The sequence below is a fragment of the Schistocerca piceifrons genome, chromosome 2 (assembly GCF_021461385.2).
Source record: "Schistocerca piceifrons isolate TAMUIC-IGC-003096 chromosome 2, iqSchPice1.1, whole genome shotgun sequence".
NCBI classification, from domain to species: domain Eukaryota; kingdom Metazoa; phylum Arthropoda; class Insecta; order Orthoptera; family Acrididae; genus Schistocerca; species Schistocerca piceifrons.
The window spans coordinates 247,577,032-247,595,573 of NC_060139.1; the positions used below are offsets into that span (position 1 = coordinate 247,577,032).

General features: G+C 41.5%; 1 long non-coding RNA gene across 1 annotated transcript in view; it reads right to left on the reverse strand.

Moving 5' to 3' along the window:
* The window catches only part of LOC124777917, a 709,880-nt gene that overhangs the window by 238,643 nt on the left and 452,695 nt on the right, over positions 1-18,542 (reverse strand). Inside the window, exon 2 of the long non-coding RNA XR_007015801.1 lies at positions 2,470-2,539. This is a non-coding gene — a long non-coding RNA (uncharacterized LOC124777917). The remainder of the gene's footprint in view (positions 1-2,469; positions 2,540-18,542) is intronic.

The window sequence follows — 18,542 nt, forward strand, 5'->3', positions numbered from 1 at the left end:
AAGAAGCTAGGCTAAGATTCGTTGGAAGAATCTTAAGTAAAAGTAAATCAACCACGAACAAAATAGTATACAGAATATTTATTCGACCGATTATTGAGTATTGTTGATCAGTCTGCGACCCTTGCCAGATTGAATTTACAGGAAAGAGAGAGTCTATCCAAGGTAGAACGGTACGTTTAATCTTTAGTGAGCGCTAGAGTAATATGGAAATCTTCAACAAAAATAAATTTCTGTTCGAACAGGTTTAGCATAAAAAACACATTTTGTCTTTCTATCTACCCAGACGTGTTTCGCTGAAGTTACAGCATCTTCAGTAATTTTCTTGTTTTTTTGTTAACAAGTGCTGTGAGTTTTGTAGCTTACTGTAGGTTGCAGTATAGCTGTTATTCTTCTACAGTTTACAGTAACAACTGTACTGAAAACTACAGAAAGCTACGGAAACTACTTCATATTTTAACAAAAAATCAAATAACAAACTGACTGAAGATACTGCAACTTCAGAGAAACACGTCTGGGTAAAAAAAAAAGAAAAAAATATGCTTTTTCAAGGCGTAACCTGTCCGAAAACATATGCAGTGGCAGTCGCTGCAAGAGAGATGTCTCGTATCACGTAGAAGCTAACTGTTGAAGTTACGAGAGCGAATGTTCGAAGAAGAGTTGGAGAGTATATTACTTCTTCCCACATACGTCTTTCGAAATAACCACGACGAAAAAAAGAAACACACAAATGAGAGTTTATACGGAAATGTTTCCACAGCGTCGTTCACCTCACATATCATTCGCGAATCGAAGAGGGACAGCGGAAAATCTTAGTGGTTCAAGAAGTATCCTCTACCACACACAATACGCTGGCCCGATAAGTAGAGATGTAGATGTAAGCCGTGGTGGTGTGGCACCAAATCACTCAAAAAAGACCCCTGCAGAACCCAACGAAATGTGGTTCACCCTGTTTATTCTGAATTTCTGTCCTGAAGGCGATAGTAAATCATGTTAGAATTGAATGTACAAAATGGCGTTAGAAGGTAGTGACGTAGTAGATTAAATATCCGACCAATAACAATACCCACTTTTCTATCTCTACAGGATGTGGCAGTTGAGGCACCAAAGTAGTATTCGAGACGAGCCGGATTCAAGTACCCAGCTGACTGTTTATTATGCGTTGTGAGCTGTTCATATCTTCTAAATCTTCCCTCGTATCTTCTAACCAGCTGATTATTGACATGCATGGAATTAATAATGTTGTAGCTTTTAGTGAGTGTTTCGTTGCCCATTCTATAAAATACGGCCGTAGAATCTCATGCGTGTCTGCACACTGTCATGATTTACTGTTATTGTTATTATCATCAGTTGTTGTTTTTGTAGTGATATACAACCTACATCCTTCTGAACCTGCTTACGGCATTCGTATCTTGGTCTCCCTCTACGATTTTTACCGACCACACGTCCCTCAAATACCAAATTGATGATCCCCTGACGTCGCAAAATGTGTCCTATAACTCGATCCTTTCGTTTGATCGAGTTACGCCACAAATTTCTTGTTTCCCCACTTCTTTTCAGTACTTCCCCATTAGTACAATGCTGATGCTAGAGGGTTAGAGGGATGGGCAACAGACACTTCCGTTTTAGAAACATTATTCCTGAGTCGTCGTGTCTTAAAATATTCATGAAGTGCATTGAAGCTGTCAGATGTTCTTCAGATTCAGAAAGATCTTCGCTCTGACATGACACTAAAAGTTTGTCTGCATACTGGAGTTTCCATAAGTTCAACCTAGCCCCCAGTATACGCCATCCACTCTTCCTCTGACTTTGTTCAACATATTGTTTAAAAGATTACCTAAAGTACTGCAATGTACGGGTTGGATTTCCTGCTCTCCATCGTAATACTATTGTCATGTGGTGGACCACACAGTTTCCTACGAAGTCTTCGTGGTGGCGTCATCACTGCTAAATCATCATCAAAGGCTTAACATTTGACGTTGATTTTTCATCCAGAATTTACAATGTTTACACCTTTTTACATTTTCCTTTTGGCCATTCAAAAATGGTTCAAATGGCTCTGAGCACTATGCGACTTAACTTCTGAGGGCATCAGTCCCCTAGAACGTAGAACTACTTAAACCTAACTAACCTAAGGACATCACACACATCCATGCCCCAGGCAGGATTCGAACCTGCGACCGTAGCGGTCGCGCGGTTCCAGACTGTAGCGCCTAGAACCGCTCGGCCACTCCGGCCGGCTTTTGGCCATTTTTGACGGCTGTTGAAGGGGGTAGGGGGATGGGGAAGAGACCTTCTAACACCTGTGCATATGTGAAATACCTCTCAGATTACACACCGAGCAATTTTAATCTTGATGTTGTGTTTATAAGAGCATAAGTTTGAAATGAAGGTTCATACAGGTACAGGGCCACACCAGCGAAATATTTCCTTTACTAAATGGAGTACAAAGATAAAATAACGTGGACTCACCAAATGATTGCTCATCCTGGAACTGTTCTTGATGCTTCCTCTTAGAAACCCTTCCGGCCAAAAGAAGTACCTGAAACAAGATACATTACGATCAGCACATCGTTACAGTAGAACAGCGTATGTACTGCATTAGGTGTCATGAAATCTGCAGACTCTCTAGCCGTTCTCTTTACCTGTGTATTTAATAATACCCAGTTATCTCTTGTAAAAGCCCCGAAAGACATCGTTTAATGGCTTACGTTTCTAAATTTGATTCTGTACTGTGATAAGGATAGCGTATCTTTATACGGATCAAATTAAAGATTTTGTTTTCATGCTTGTAATGTTAGTGAACAAGTGGTGCTGAGCAGTCACTGAATCACGGGGCTCATTTACTACAAATGAACCGTGCTTGAGGTGCCATAGTTACCAGCTACACGCGGAAAAGCATGTGGGCCGTTTAGGAACAGAGAAAGACGTGCTAGCAGCATATAGGTATGAGGCGGGCCTGTGGGTCTCAGTCGGTGATTGGTGCCTGTGAAATGCAAGAGTACACAACCGGCTACCGGATGACTCTATAGTTCTGAACTGTCACGCCATTTTACACATCTGAGCGGCAAACGAAGGAAGCAGTATAACACAATTTGAAATACAGCAAACGACGTTCCATAGATTATGACAGGAACTATGACACAGAGCCTCTCAAACTGACAAAGCACAGTTACTTTACACTGATGGGCGAAAAGATTGTGACCACTAGTTTAAAAGCGAGTTAGTCCATCTTTTGAACGCAACAGATCAGCGATTGTGCGTGGCATGGATTCTACAAGTAGTTGATAGATTTCGGAGATATGAAGTGCCGTTCGTTTGCGCCTAGGTCACGTAATTCACATAAATTATAGGCCCAATAGCGTCCCAGATGTGATCCATAGATTTAATATCAGATGTATTTGGTAACCATGTATCAACATGAGTTCACTGTCATACTCATTAAACCACTGTACCTCGAGTCTGGCCTTGTGACATGGACAGTTCCACTGCTGGGAGATGCCATCGCCGTTGGTTAGAACATTAACCATGAAAGCGTGCAGGTGATCAGGAATAACCACGACGTAGTTCACATTTCTGATCCCGCCTTCGATTACTACCCAGGTCCCATGGAAGCTCAGGTGATTGTCTGCCACAGCATAAAACGGGCCCCACCGGCAGCGTCCGCGACGACGTGCATGTTTCGAGCAGCAATTTACCTAGCTGATGACCTTTTTGGATCCGACCAAAGATCTGGTATAGCAAGAAACATGATTCTTCTGACCAGGTGACACATTTCCACTAGTCAACAATCCAATCTCTACTGCAATGGTAAACGGTGTGTGTGTGTGTGTGTGTGTGTGTGTGTGTGTATTCCTAAAGGCCCGTCCACACGCAACGATCTGTCTGCGCAAATGTCTGCGCACAACACATCTGCGCAGACAGATCGTTGCGTGTGGACAGAAGATTTGCACCAACCTCAGGTGTGTGCAAACCTGGAAGTTGGAGTTGGAGGTTTGAGCGAAACCTCTCAAATCTGTGGGTTCAAACCACATCTGCGCAGACAAGGTGGAGCGTGTGGACAGGAGATCGCCGCAAATCTGGCGCGAAACCGCTGTTTGCTCAGTCTAGTGTTTGTATTTGTGCGCACAGGGCATTAAAATGGCTGATACTCGTCAGTCTTCTCGGGAGTTTGTAAGTGAATTCATTGAAATATATAGAAACCAACCATGTCTGTGGAAGATTAAAGTAAAGAATATAGTGACTGAGACAAAAAGACAACAGCATACAATGCTCTAATTGAAAAATTGCGGGTATTATTTCACTGAACTCTTGTTTCGATATTGCAGTTGAAAATTCCAAATCCTTGTAGCTCCTTCCTGTTGCTAGGAATCTTAATGTTAGCGCCAGGCGTTCATGAGGAGAAATTGCCCTTCTCTATACAAGTATTTTTACTCATAAGCAAATAATTTCGCCAGTCGTTAGGTTCGCCCTGCAACTCTCGCAGTAAATTAACGTGAGAAAACTGCTTTCGCTTTAGCAGCCACTGTCTATACCTTTTGACCACTTTCTCTGTTTCCTGCGGTTGGTCTGAATGTTTTTTACAACACAAGTTGCGAACACAGACCACGACAGAACTTCCTCCATTTCTATATTTCAAAATAACGGAATTAAATTTTTGACGTTTACGGGGAGCGTAGTCGCTTGCCACTGATATTTCTTTTCTACACCGACAGATGGCGGGCGAGTAATAGATTGGGGTTTGTGTCGTGTGAACACATCACATTTGCAGCGATCTACAGACGTCCATAATTGTGAAAGAGTTGCCGGTGCAGGATTCTGTGCACGAACTGACCATTCGATTATGTTCCATAAATGTAAGATGGCATTCATGTCGGGCGCACCGGGTGGCCAAAGCATTCGCTCGAATGTGCAGAACGTTCTTCAGACGAATCACAAACAATTGCCGCTCAATGACACGGGACATTGTCATCCATAAAAATTCCATCGCTGCTATGGAACATGAAGCCCTTGAACGGCCGGAAATGGTCTCTGCTGGCTCAGGTGGACCAGAGGACCCAATCCGGTCCGCATAAACACAGGTTATGGAGCCACCAACAGCTTGCACACCGCCTTATTGACAACTTAGGACCATAGCTTCGTGGGGACTGCACCACACCCGAACACTACTATTAGCTCTTACCAAAATGATATCGAGACTCGTCTGACCAGGCCACCGTTTGCCAATCGTCTAGGGTCCAACCGATATCGTCGAAATCTCAGGAGGGGCGCTGTAAACGGTGTCGTGCTTTAGCAAAGACACTTGCATCAGTTGTCTTCTGCCATAGCCCATTAACACCAAATATCGCCCCACTGTCCTAACGGATACGTTCGTAGTACGTCCCCGATTGATTTCTGTCGTTATCTCACGCAGTGTTGCTTGCATGTTAACACTGACAACTCTGAGCAAAAACCTCTGCTCTCGGTCGTTAAGTGAAGGCCATCCGTGGTGAGAGGTGAAGTTGGAATTTGGTATTCTTGTCACGCTGTTGACACTGGATCTTGGAATACTGAGCTCCCTAACAATTTACGAAATAGAATATCACATTCATCTAGGTCCAACTACCGGTCTGCATTCAAACTCTGTTAATTCCCCTCAGGCGGCCATAATCACGTTGGAAAGCTTTTCACACGAATCACCTGAATCCAAATGACAGCTCTACCAACGCACTTGCCGTTTTATACCTTGTGCACCATATGCTATCATCGTCTGTATATGTGCATGTCGCTTTCTTATGACCTTCGTCACTCAGTGTACTCCGTTGTGAGATCTGCCACGGGTCGCCGCCTATCCGCCTATCCCACATTACAGAGCTGCAAAGACGGCAACCTCCACGTTCTGTCGTGACGCATGAACGTCCAACACCTTGTCGCTAACTAGCGTTTTCGCCGCCTTCAACTACTTTCTATAGATTCTCACGACAGTAGATCGCGTGCAGACGACTTGCCTAGCCGTTTCAGAGATGCTCGTTCCCTGGGGCCTGCCCACAACAAATTGTGCTTGGTGCAAGTTTCTTACGTTAGTGGATTTAGTTATTTGTGACCGGTATCGTCACTAGAATGATACTCCATTCGTCTTTTTTCTACTTCCCTTCCCACTGCAGTTATCCACAACAATAGTTAGCCGCATGCAGTCTCACGGTGAACAGTTGCCATAATGTTTTGGGTCTTAAGTGCATTTACGTTTCAACGCAACTTGTATTTCCAGACGGTGGGTGACTTGACATGGACTTTTCTTGTAAAAGTTGCAGTTTGGCTGTTCGGGGAGCATCTCATCTCGAAAATCACTTCGTCATAGGTCTGAAAATGCCTCGCACACAATGATTTCATCACCAGAATACAAAGAACTGAGGGGTTGAAAGTTCAAATAGTGCAAGTGACGTTTCACAAGAAAATGATGTAAGCATGGTTCTTTTTCTTTCTGTATGGTTCTGTACAGTGTGGGCTCCAAGCCAATGCCTGGACTACATTTAGAATAAATCGAACGCACGAAAAGGGAAGTTTTGCTATTTTTAACGAAACTTCAGGCAAGCATTTTTTTGAAAGTAAAGCAGTAACCCAATGTGTATGTTCTTAAGATCACTTGTGATAACATTTAGCGATTGTTAAACAGGCCCTGTTTTGAAACAGTGCGTGTACATCTTGAGGATAAGTTAGCATATGAACCTAGCCACACGTACATGGAATGTGTTAATGCAAAGAAACACTTGAAATATTATTTGCGTTCCAAGACAGAATAGATGCAGTGAAGGTCAGTCTAAAGTTTTCCGTATTGGAAATGAAAAGAGAAAACTTTATTTCAATTGAAGCCATAGCAAAGGACAAAGTTGCTAAAGACACTCAAGTAAATAAAATACAATGGAAGAATATTAGTAGGATCAGAATGAGAAATGAAAATCCACTAATGAAGCAGTTCCAGTATTCACTGAAACGAGATCTTGGAAAAACTGAAGCGGATTTTACGTGATACAGTACTTGTTGCTCGTCAATACCTCTTTTGCTGCATTTGCATTAAGATGACTATGAAACAAAATTTGAGAAGTGGAACAATATTCGGAAAAAAAGAACTACATCGCTCCAATTCATCATTATTTCTATAACAATATATCCCACTCCCAGAGAGCAGGTAACATAGGTGTAACAAGAGGAAGTGGAGGAAGATGAGGACCTGGTGAAAGGGAAGGAGCCGGCCGGAGTGACCCAGCGGTTCTAGGCGCTACATTCTGGGACCGCGCGACTGCTACGGTCGCAGGTTCGAATCCTCCCTCGGGCATGGATGTGTGTGATGTCTTTAGGTCAGTTAGGATTAAGTAGTTCTAAGTTCTAGGGGACTGATGACTTCAGAATTTAAGTACCATAGTGCTCAGAGTCGTTTGAACCATTTGGTAGGGAAGGACAAGGAAGGCTGAAAAATGCACAACAGAATCGAAGAGTACGATGAATGTTGCCCCGGAAACGACATTTTTCTAGAGGTTTCACACAAGGAAATGATTCTAGTTCTGTATTAAGGCACTGACTGTGATAGGATTATAGAAAGTGGCAATGAATAATTTGTCATACGTCCTGTAACCACAGCAGTATATTCTCGTTTAGGAATTTTTGGTTTAATTTGGTATTTATCTACTGTTTTTCAGACTGTTATATTAATTTTGCATTACTTACTCCAATATTCTAGTCTAATGACTACTGTGAATATCGAGTGTGTTGAACTAAAAATCTCTTCAGAATAGAACACAGTAAAGCAAATCTTTTCGTGCTTGGACCTATTTTCGTCTAAAAAGTTTTAATTAGTATAGTATTTTTAACGTATTGAAAAATAATGCAGATGCAGTACAGTGCACTATATCATTAGATATAAATATCTAATGTTTCGATAATAACTCAGATAATTTATAAATAGCCATTGCACTACGGCATTTACTCAGTTTGCTTCAGCAGGCACTTCTGCACTTGTACCCTCAGCCCTTCCATTAACTGTGTGCCATGTAGAGGTGTACATGGGTGACTCAAAACTGATAACCCAAAGCGACTGCGTGTGTGAATGTGTCTTGTGCGGAATGAGCTTCGTTTCTGTCGTGGAACATAAACACCTCATGGGACACCTTGCAATGCTTCGTCTTGATAGCTTGCCGTAATGTAGTCAGAAAATTTCCGTAATACGAACCTGTGACGATTTGCCCCTTACCAATGTATCATGACAAATCCCACAAAATAACAGTCAGTATCATCTTACCCGATTATTCGCTGAAAACCGCGGCGAAACCATACGTTTCTGAGGCTCATAGTGATCTAACGAAACTGGCCTATGGTGAACAGACTGCTAAAGAAGCATAGAGCTAATACAGCTGCAACATTTCCACTGTTGCTTCGGTACAGTCGGCAGTTTTCAGACGCGGTGAGGACTGAGCAGTAGCGGAATCCAGCGAATCCAGCGGGGCGCGAGCTTTATCCTGCTCGGAATGTCGAACAAGAGACTGAAAACTGACCCACGACTCGTTTTTACATTTCCACTGTCGTCTAGATTGTGATACACCAATCTTCGAGCACCAGGGCCTCCATTTTTCTTGTTATTACCGGTTTTTCATAAACAGATTTTCTGTCACTTCGTTGCTCGCCATACGCACTTGTTTGACAATACTGATAAGGTCTGCGGAACTTAATCATGGTTTCATTGATGGTGCCTTGTTACCGCAGGCTTCCACCAACTCAACTTTGTCTGTTGGAGCGCCAGCCCCCTTTGAACGCAGAAACAGATTCCCGCAGGACACTCCACATTATCATTGTCCTGGGATATTTTGTTTTGGCTCGCCTGGCAGCGTGATAACGGGACAATGGCCCGAGCATACGAGCGAACACTAAGACTGAGTCTGCAGACGTATACCTGCAATCAAACAAACTAAAAATTAACAATGTGACGTTCTTCTTCTTTCATTTCACCCTCTTTGGGGTACGCTGGATCAATCATTTCATTGCGCTTTGCTCTTTTCTTATGGATCAGTATTTCTTCATTCTTTCTGATTTTCTTTTCCTCTCTTCTTCCGAGGTGCAGGGTTTGGACTTTTGTGTAGATTTGTCTTAGAACCTTATGTTTTCATTACTTTTGAATGCATTATGGGAACAGCAGTGATCAATGTCTTGTAAATAATTACTATTAAAAACAGTCTTGATCACGATTTATTTTATAAGGTGACCGGTTTCGACCACTGCTGTGGTCATCTTCAGACCTACAAGATGTATACAAAGCACTAATTAGAGGGCTACATGCATTAATGAAAATACATAGAGTTATACGGCTATAAAACGTTGAATTACCATTGAGTGGAAACCCCTTTCTGTTGGAGAATCACAACTGGAGAAACCAGTGCACGTCTTACTTTATATAATGGAGGCTCCACCCACTTCTGACTGCATGATGTCATTATTAACCAATGAGTTATAAGTCGAATTACAATTTAAAATTTCTTAGTTAAAAGAACATTGTCAAGAATTAGAAATAAATATACATTAAACTTTGCTTATTTAACAGCTATTGTCAATTAAAAAGCGTTAAAAATATTTAAAAATGTAGGAAAATGAACTTCAGTTTGGCAGTACATGGGTTGCCCTCTCGTGGCCTGTCAGTGAACCATTTGAAACCACTGGTTGCTATGGTGAAGTTAGACGCCGTTGCAAAGATGAAGGAGCAAGCTTTTTCCACTGAAGTTGTTGTAGAGTCGATAGTTGAACTAGTGGTTGCCATGGTGAGGACAAACGCCAATGCAAAGATGTGGCAGCAGGCTTCTTTCCAATGAAGTTGTTGCAAAGTGGAATGGAAAAGACTGTGGCGTCAGACGATGTATTATTGAGCAGCAACTTGTCTTTATTGAAACGAAAAGAGTAAGCTACAATAATCTGTAGCTGATATATATAACTCATGCTGCACAAATACACTACGAAGTAGTTGACCGTATATATGAAATATTATCTATGAAGTTAGTATGTAGATTACCAGTGCCATTTTTTTTATAAGGCATTGCTATTCTTCAAGTTACATACCAGTCATATAAGCAAATAAAATTGAAAGAATTTAAAATTATAAAATTATTAAATTATGAGCCATTATCAATAACAAAATAAAACGATGTGAATTAGCAGTCTAAAAGCATAAAAGCAATAATTCTAAAACAGATAGTCAATCATAAAATAATGTTTGGTAAAATACAATTACAATGTAAAGATAAAATATTTGCTAAAAGTCTTAATAATTAGAAAGACCTTTTTTTAAAACAAATACAGAAGAGTAGACATTCTAAAGCAGATCATCGAAAAGCTCAAAGAAATGTTTCAGTGGAAAAAGCTTGCTCCTTCATCTTTGCAACGGCGTCTAACTTCACCATAGCAACCAGTGGTTTCAAATGGTTCACTGACAGGCCACGAGAGGGCAACCCATGTACTGCCAAACTGAAGTTCATTTTCCTACATTTTTAAATATTTTTAACGCTTTTTAATTGACAATAGCTGTTAAATAAGCAAAGTTTAATGTATATTTATTTCTAATTCTTGACAATGTTCTTTTAACTAAGAAATTTTAAATTGTAATTCGACTTATAACTCATTGGTTAATAATGACATCATGCAGTCAGAAGTGGGTGGAGCCTCCATTATATAAAGTAAGACGTGCACTGGTTTCTCCAGTTGTGATTCTCCAACAGAAAGGGGTTTCCACTCAATGGTAATTCAACGTTTTATAGCCGTATAACTCTATGTATTTTCATTTTGTAGCCCTCTAATTAGTGCTTTGTATACATCTTGTAGGTCTGAAGATGACCACAGCAGTGGTCGAAACCGGTCACCTTATAAAATAAATCGTGATCAAGACTGTTTTTAATAGTAATTATGTTTTCATGTTTAGTAATTAATTTAGCTGTTAGATCAGTAAGTGAATTTTCTGAAATCTTTAGTTCTACTAGGTCTTTCTCAGTTTCTTTAAACTAGTTGGGTTTCGTTTTGCGGTTACGGAAAAAGTCAAAGATTTTTTTAGTTAATCTGTTGTAATTCATTCTGAGAAGATGACCTTAAAATTTTTTCCTCCCTTTTCGCATAGTGTCTTAAAGTTTTTCAACTTTCTTGTAGAGAGTTTCATTTTTGATGTTTATAATGTTATTGTCTTGAAATTTTGGCCCTATGATTTTTCTTGAAATTTTTCTTTCTTGTTGCTCAGGTTTCTCCATTTGGCCTATGAAATTCATGTTTAGTGTTTCTGCTACATACAGTGCTTCTGGCTTGATCACTGTCTTGTAATGTGTAATTTTGGACCCCCACGAAAGGGATTTTTTGTTGTATGTATTTTTTGTTAGTTGGAAGGCAAATTCAAGTTTATTTTTTCTGGATTCCCATGCTTTGCTTTCCCCAGAATTCCAACTAATCCATTCTCCGAGATATTTGAGTTCTTTTACTATCAATCTTTTGTTCTTGAACTTTGAGGTATTTACATGAATGCTTGATGTTTGTCAATATCTTTGTTTTTTCAAAGGAGATGTGAAGACCTATTTTAGCTGCTTGTTATGACTATCTGCGAATATGATACATTTGGAAAACTTTTTCTGTGTGACTGCATGTGAACGTAGGCTTGCCTGCTGTGTTAATAAAACAAATCCTCAAACAACTTACGGAAATTCAGTCAGGTAATATTTACAGCTACCGCCGATATTTCGGCGGGACTACACTCCGCCATTTTCAAGGAACAAACTGCAACGGAGAGGCGATGTACAGGCAAACTCAAAACCTCGTTTCTTGGAGTAATTCAGGAAAGATAACACACATCTTTCCAGAATTACTCCAAGAACCGAAGTTTTAAGTTTGGTTGTACATCGCGTCTCCGTTGCAGTTTGTGCCGTGCCTTGAATTTGGCGGGGTGTAGTCCCACCGAAATATCAGCGGTCGCTGTAAATATCACCTGACTGAATTCCCTTAAGTTTTTTTGAAAATTGTACACACCAGGAGAAGGTCTCACAAAACAAATCCTGAAACATAAAGCTGGATAAAGACTCGTATCATATTGCTTAAACGTTTCTGCTTCTTAGAGCATTTGGGAGTAAATTTCACTATCGTGTCTGAAGTTCTCTGTGTACAAACTACTACACGTCTAATGCCAACAGTACCTCGGTGTAGAAACTAGCGAGCCCTACAGCAGGCCCCCACCTGGACGGGAGAAGTTGGCAGCCCTGCGGCTTCCCTCTCGTCCGTCAGCAAAGTGTTCAACTTTGTGGCGGACGCCGCTTCCGCCAGACACGCACCGCAGAGTGGAGGCCACGCGCTTTGTCCGTGGTTGGCCAACTTCTGCGACCCGGTGCGTACTACAAGGCCCTACTTTCCGGGTGGGCGTAGTCCACCCACGCACTGACGTCATACCTAGCGTAAGCAAAGTGAGGGTGTGTTAACTGTTTCATACATTTACTTGCAGTAGGCTCCAGTACTCAAAATAATTATGCAATATATAATGCCTGAAGAACAATTTCCGGTGTCAAGACATATTTCGTTGGATAATTTTGAAAATATGTTATATCCATGGATTCATCCATCACTTCTTAATAGAAAGTTTCATAGTTAAGATTTCAAAGCAAACGTGCTGCGTTTCTTGCAGACCCTTTTATTTTACGTTTCGGTTTCCTCTCGTAAACCAATCTCCGATTCGTGATGAACATTTGGAACAATTGTAGTCAGTGTGCTTTTCAAACTTATATACGAGACTAAATACTCCAGACGGAAAAAAACCGTCACCTGCAGCAAACATCATGCTAGCACACTGTAAAACCACTTCCAACAATTATAGTGGGCAAAGTTCCACGATGAAGGGTATCGACGTATGTCATATCCAGGTGATGCCATCTATTGATTACTAGATCCAGTAGAAACACGAAATGCCAGGATGTTCAATGCTACGTTTAAATGGCGGTTACCTATGTCCAGGAGATTTACAGTGCTATAAAGACTTGATAGCAACCTTAGGGGCAATCAAAAGCACTGAAGGTAACATTAAGAGCGCAATAGTAAATCCACTGTTATATGCAGACGAGAGAGCTGACAGGTGGAAAGAGTGCACTGGAGGCCCCTACGAGGGGGAAGACTTGTCTGAGGACGTGATACGAGAGGAAACAGGAGTCGGTAGAGAGGATATAGGGGATATAGTATTAGAATCAGTATTTGAAAGACTTAAAATCAAATAAGGCAGAACGGAAGGATAACATTCCATCGAAATTTCTAAAATCAGTGGAAGAATTGGCAACAAAAAGACTATTCACGTTGGTGCGTAGAATGTATGAGTCTGGCGAAAATCTGACTTTGGGAAAAACATCATCCACGCAATTCCCAAAAAGGCGAGAGCCGACAAATGCGAGAATTATCGCTCAATGGTCTTAACAGCTGATACCTCCAAGTTTCTGAAGAAAGTAGTATACAGAAGAATGGAGAAAAACTGAAGATATGTCGGATGACGATCATATTTGGCTTAGGAAAGGTAAAGGTACCAGAAAAGCAATTCTGTCGTTGCGGTTGTTAACGGAAAGAAGACTAAAGAAAAATCAAGACATATTCATAGGATTTGTGGACCTAGAAAAAGCCTACGACAATACAAAATGGCGCAAGATGTTCGATATTCTGAGAAAAATTTTGCTGTCACAAATGTAATATCCAGAGAATCCGAAAAGATGATGGTGTGAGCCAACTGACAAACCATCATCACAGCGACTCCTTTCATTGTCGTTCAGCAATCTCTCATAATCTTTTCTGTCACTATTTTTACGAATTCATCGGTAAACCCTGGCTTTATTCAAGGGCTATCAAAAGCAATATTTCATGCTTCTAAAACTCTTCTACACTTAATTCCCTTGTTACAATAAAATTTAATAAAAATTCACTGATGCATCCTGGAGCAAAATGGATAATCGCCATTACTACCAAAATACATGTGTGCTTCTTCAGGCTGATAACAGATTAAATATTTGATGTGTTTAATATTGTACAAATGCTTTAGTGGCATGTTTACAAACTGAATAACAAAAAACATTAGCGCGAATCGGACTAATATAACACGTGAAACCACAAAATTCCAGTTACGTTTTTAATATACCTCGTAGAATTCATTAATATGATTATTTGATCCTTACCCATTTTAAAATCAGTTCTTCTGCTCTGTTTAGTAAAGTTAGTTTCAGTTTCAAATGTTGAATAACGTGGCTTGTTTAAATGGTTCTTTGAATATATTCTTTCTCAGTAGTTGGTGCATGCATACTTATATGTGGGAATGATTCCAAAGTCCTTCAGTATTAGTTCATAGTGTCAAAATATATTGGTCAGACTGCATCCAGGTGAGCGATTAATTAATTATTTGGCACATTAACAACTGTTTTAACGCGACACTTCGGTTTGCCATGTCCGAAGAAAAGCAAACGCAAACGCAGAAGAATTGTTAATGGCGTATGAACTAAACCTGAAACACAAACCGAGAGAATAACCTCGACCAAGTTTGTCATTGTGGGCTTCGTAGTAACGTCGGTAACCGGAAAGCTTCAGGTACGTCAGGGCCGGCGCAGCGTGCCAAACTGCACGCGCGCCTGGTATGGAGGCTGAGTGCGCACCACGGCTCGGCCTCCCTCGTCTTTGCACGTTCCTTCACAGAAGTATTCTGTGCAGTGTGACATTTCATTTAGTATTGCGGCGCGGCACTTTTCGGTCAGCAAAACTGTATTCGGTTCAGCAGAATCGTGATGTCTGCGCAGTTTACCCTTCACCACTTGCTTGTGATGTGAAGGGCATTCACAGGTCCACTGGATTTTTGCAGAAAAAGAGTCAGTCTAACGCTCTATCGTCAAAAGAATCAAAGCTGAACCGGAATTACGAAGACAGGGATGAGAATCCCCACTATCTACACTAACGGCCGTTAAAATTGCTGCACCACGAAGATGACGTGCTACAGACGCGAAATTTAACCGACAGGAAGAATATGCTTTGATATGCGAATTATTAGATTTTCAGAGCATTCACACAAGGTTGGCGCCGGTGGCGACATCTACAACGTGCTGAGATGAGGGCAGTTTCGAACCGATTTCTCATACACAAACAGCAGTTGACCGGCGTTGCCTGGTGAAACGTTGTTGTGATGCCTCGTGCAAGGAGGAGAAATGCGTACCATCACGTTTCCGACTTTGATAAATGTCGGATTGTAGCCTATCGCGATTGCGGTTTATCGTATCGCGACATTGCTCCTCGCGTTGGTCGAGATCCAATGCCTGTTAGCAGAATACTGAATCGGTGGATTAGGAGGGTAATACGGAACGCCGTGTTGGGTCCCAACGGCCTCGTATCACGAACAGTCGAGATGACATGCATCTTATCCGCACGGCTGTAACGGATCGTGCAGCCGTGTCTCGATCCCTGAGTTAACAGATGTGGACGTTTGCAAGACAACAACCATCTGTACGAACAGTTCGACGACGTTTGCAGCAGCATGAACAATCAGCTCGGAGACCATGGCTGCGGTTACCCTTGAAGCTACATCACAAACAGGAGCGCCTGCGATGTTGTACTCAACGACGAACCTGAGTGCACGAATGACAAAACGTCATTTTTTTCGGATGAACCCAGGTTTTGTTTACAGCATCATGATGGTCGTATCCGTGTTTGGTGACATCGCGGTGAACGCACATTGGAAGCGTGTATTCGTCATCGCCAGACTGGCGTATCACCCGGCGTGATGGTATGGGGTGCCATTGGTTACACGTCTCGGTCACCTCTTGTTCACATTGACGGCACTTTGAACAGTGGACGTTACATTTCAGATGAATTACGACCCGTGGCTCTACCCGTCACTCGATCCCTGCGAAACCCTAAATTTCAGCAGGATAATGCTCGACCGCATGTTGCAGGTCCTGTATGGGCCTTTCTGGATACAGAAAACGTTCGACTGCTGCCCTGGCCAGCCCATTCTCCAGATCACTCACCAATTGAAAACGTCCGGTCTATGGTAGCATGGAGAGCTGCATCAAACCAGTCTCAGGACTGAAGAGCACAACAACAACAACATGGTGGCCGAGCAACTGGCTCGTCACAATACGCCAGTCACTACTCTTGATGAGCTGTGGTATCGTGTTGAAGCTGCATGGGCAGCTGTACCTGTACACGCCATCCAAGCTCTGTTTGACTCAATGCCCAGGCGTATGAAGGCCGTTATTATGGCCAGAGGTGGTTGTTCGGGGTACTGATTTCTCAGGATCTGTGCACCCAAACTGCGTGAAAATGTAATCACATGTGAATTCTAGTATAATATACCTGTCCAATGAATACCCGTTTATCATCTGCATTTCTTCTTGGCGTAGCAATTTTAATGGCCAGTAGTGTATTATGCAGTGGCATAAGCAATGGTTAATGCAAATTGTATTAGAATAACATGCATAATGAATTTAAAGGTTTAGTTGACACTGACAGAGCAGAAATTATAAAGTTTGACCGACGAGACTTCTAAGATGTCAGGCAAATCCAAAACCCTCCATGAAAACCCTGACATGATAAGCAAATCCAGTAGTATGTCACATAGCTCCGAATAAATCGTGACATTAAATTAACCAAAGTAATACGAGTAACGAGTGAGCAAATGGAATACCACAGACTAACACAAGAATACCCAAATGCATGTCATACCTTCCCACTGTGAGACAGACGCAGTTCCGAGGGGAGAAACTAGAATAGAAGTGGAGAGCAGAACCGTGTTAAGCTGGAAGGCCCTACGATAAGGTACAGACATCCACGTTGCCAGCTAACCGCTAGGACCACCCCCAGCCCATGTTAAAAGCTAGAGCCCTCCGGAAGAACAGTATAGATCTTACGATAACACTAAAAGGGCCACCCCAGCCGCAAGTTTTAGCGTGAGACTTTTTCGCGTCTCTGTTACGTCAGGACCACCCCCCAGCCCATGTTAAAAGATAGAGCCCTCCAGAAGAACAGTATAGATCTTACGATAACACTAAAAGGACCACACCAGCTGCAAGTTTTAGCGTGAGACTTTTTCGCGTCTCTGTTACGTTGCAGACTTTAAAAACATTGCCCCACCACGAAAAGTATAACGTTTCTCATTGGATAGACAGAATTTTAGTAGGCAGAGCTTAAGGTTAACACTGAGACCCTGATTGGTCAGATGAAAACACAGACAGATAATTTTTTTAAACCAACTTCGGTAAATTGTAGTAAGGAGAAATTAGGTGAGAGTTGCTTCCAAGACGGCGAGGTGAGCAGAGCTGTGCTGTCCGCCGCACCCTGACGAACACCGACAAGGTAATGAATGCACGCGATGCCGCATAACAGCGCATAAAGCTTCACTCAGAACTGCAGAGGTCTCATCTGTTACACTCTTTTTTTGTGTAATACTAGTGTCGATCGTCAATTAAAGCTCATGGTGTTCACATTTACCACTGGAAGTAAAAATCTGAAACGCGAGGATTTTTCTGTTATATAGTTATTGAGAAGCGACATCAGCCACTGTAATTTACGACAAGTTAGATAAGTAATTAAAGATAATTGAGGGTCACTACAGACCATTTTGATAGTTTTCTCTCTTGTGAAACTTAATTTAAACCTAGATTATAGATGTGATATGGCATAGGTCATCCTTCGATCCGTTGTAGAACTTGGAAACCCACTCAGGGAATATTCGTTCACATTTTTGTTGAACGCAGTTGGTTTTTATCATCCTGTATTAAAACAATTCCTTTTATCAATAGTGCAATTTATAAACAATGTTTTGTGAGTAGAATAAAGTTTCCAATGGTAAACTTAACTGCTTTTTCGACGTTATTTTACCAGCTACCTAAAAATAGGAAAGCCTTGAACCCCTTCCACTAAATTTAGTTAGTATTAAGATTATTTTACAGGGAGTGCAGTGGACCTGACGCTGAAATCATTAAGTATTTGGTTATATCATCGCTAGTCTCAATGAACTCTTCTGAGCTCTACATGTCATGTGTGGTCTGGTGTCTCCTTACCAGCAACAGGTCCCAGGTTCGAACTAGTCAATTCCCTAAAAAAACACGCTCAGAGCGTCGTTGCGCGAAAGTGGTAGGGAGACATGATATAGAACAAACAGACACCACGCAAAATGTTAGAGACTCATTCCTCAGTACACCAAGAAGCACTTTGTGCTAAATTTCCAGGCATGCAGCATGTCGAGAAATTGGTGATGTGAGCAGTAAAACTTCTGAAGATGCACAGATCATACCTTGTCCTTTGCAGCAGTTTTCGCTGGAATTCAGCTAAGAGTATGGCCACTTTATATATGGTTAAGTGAAGGGGCCTTTCTGGAACGCCTTTTTCTAATTTACTGCCTTTCAGAACATTCCCATACAGCCACGTGAAGACAGGTAATGTTAAATTACACATTATAGTTTGTTTTGACATTTAAAAGCAGACATTTGTTTAAATCGTACTTTGGTACAAAGTTAAGTAGGTTTAACTGAAGACTGTTTTTGACATAAAACAAG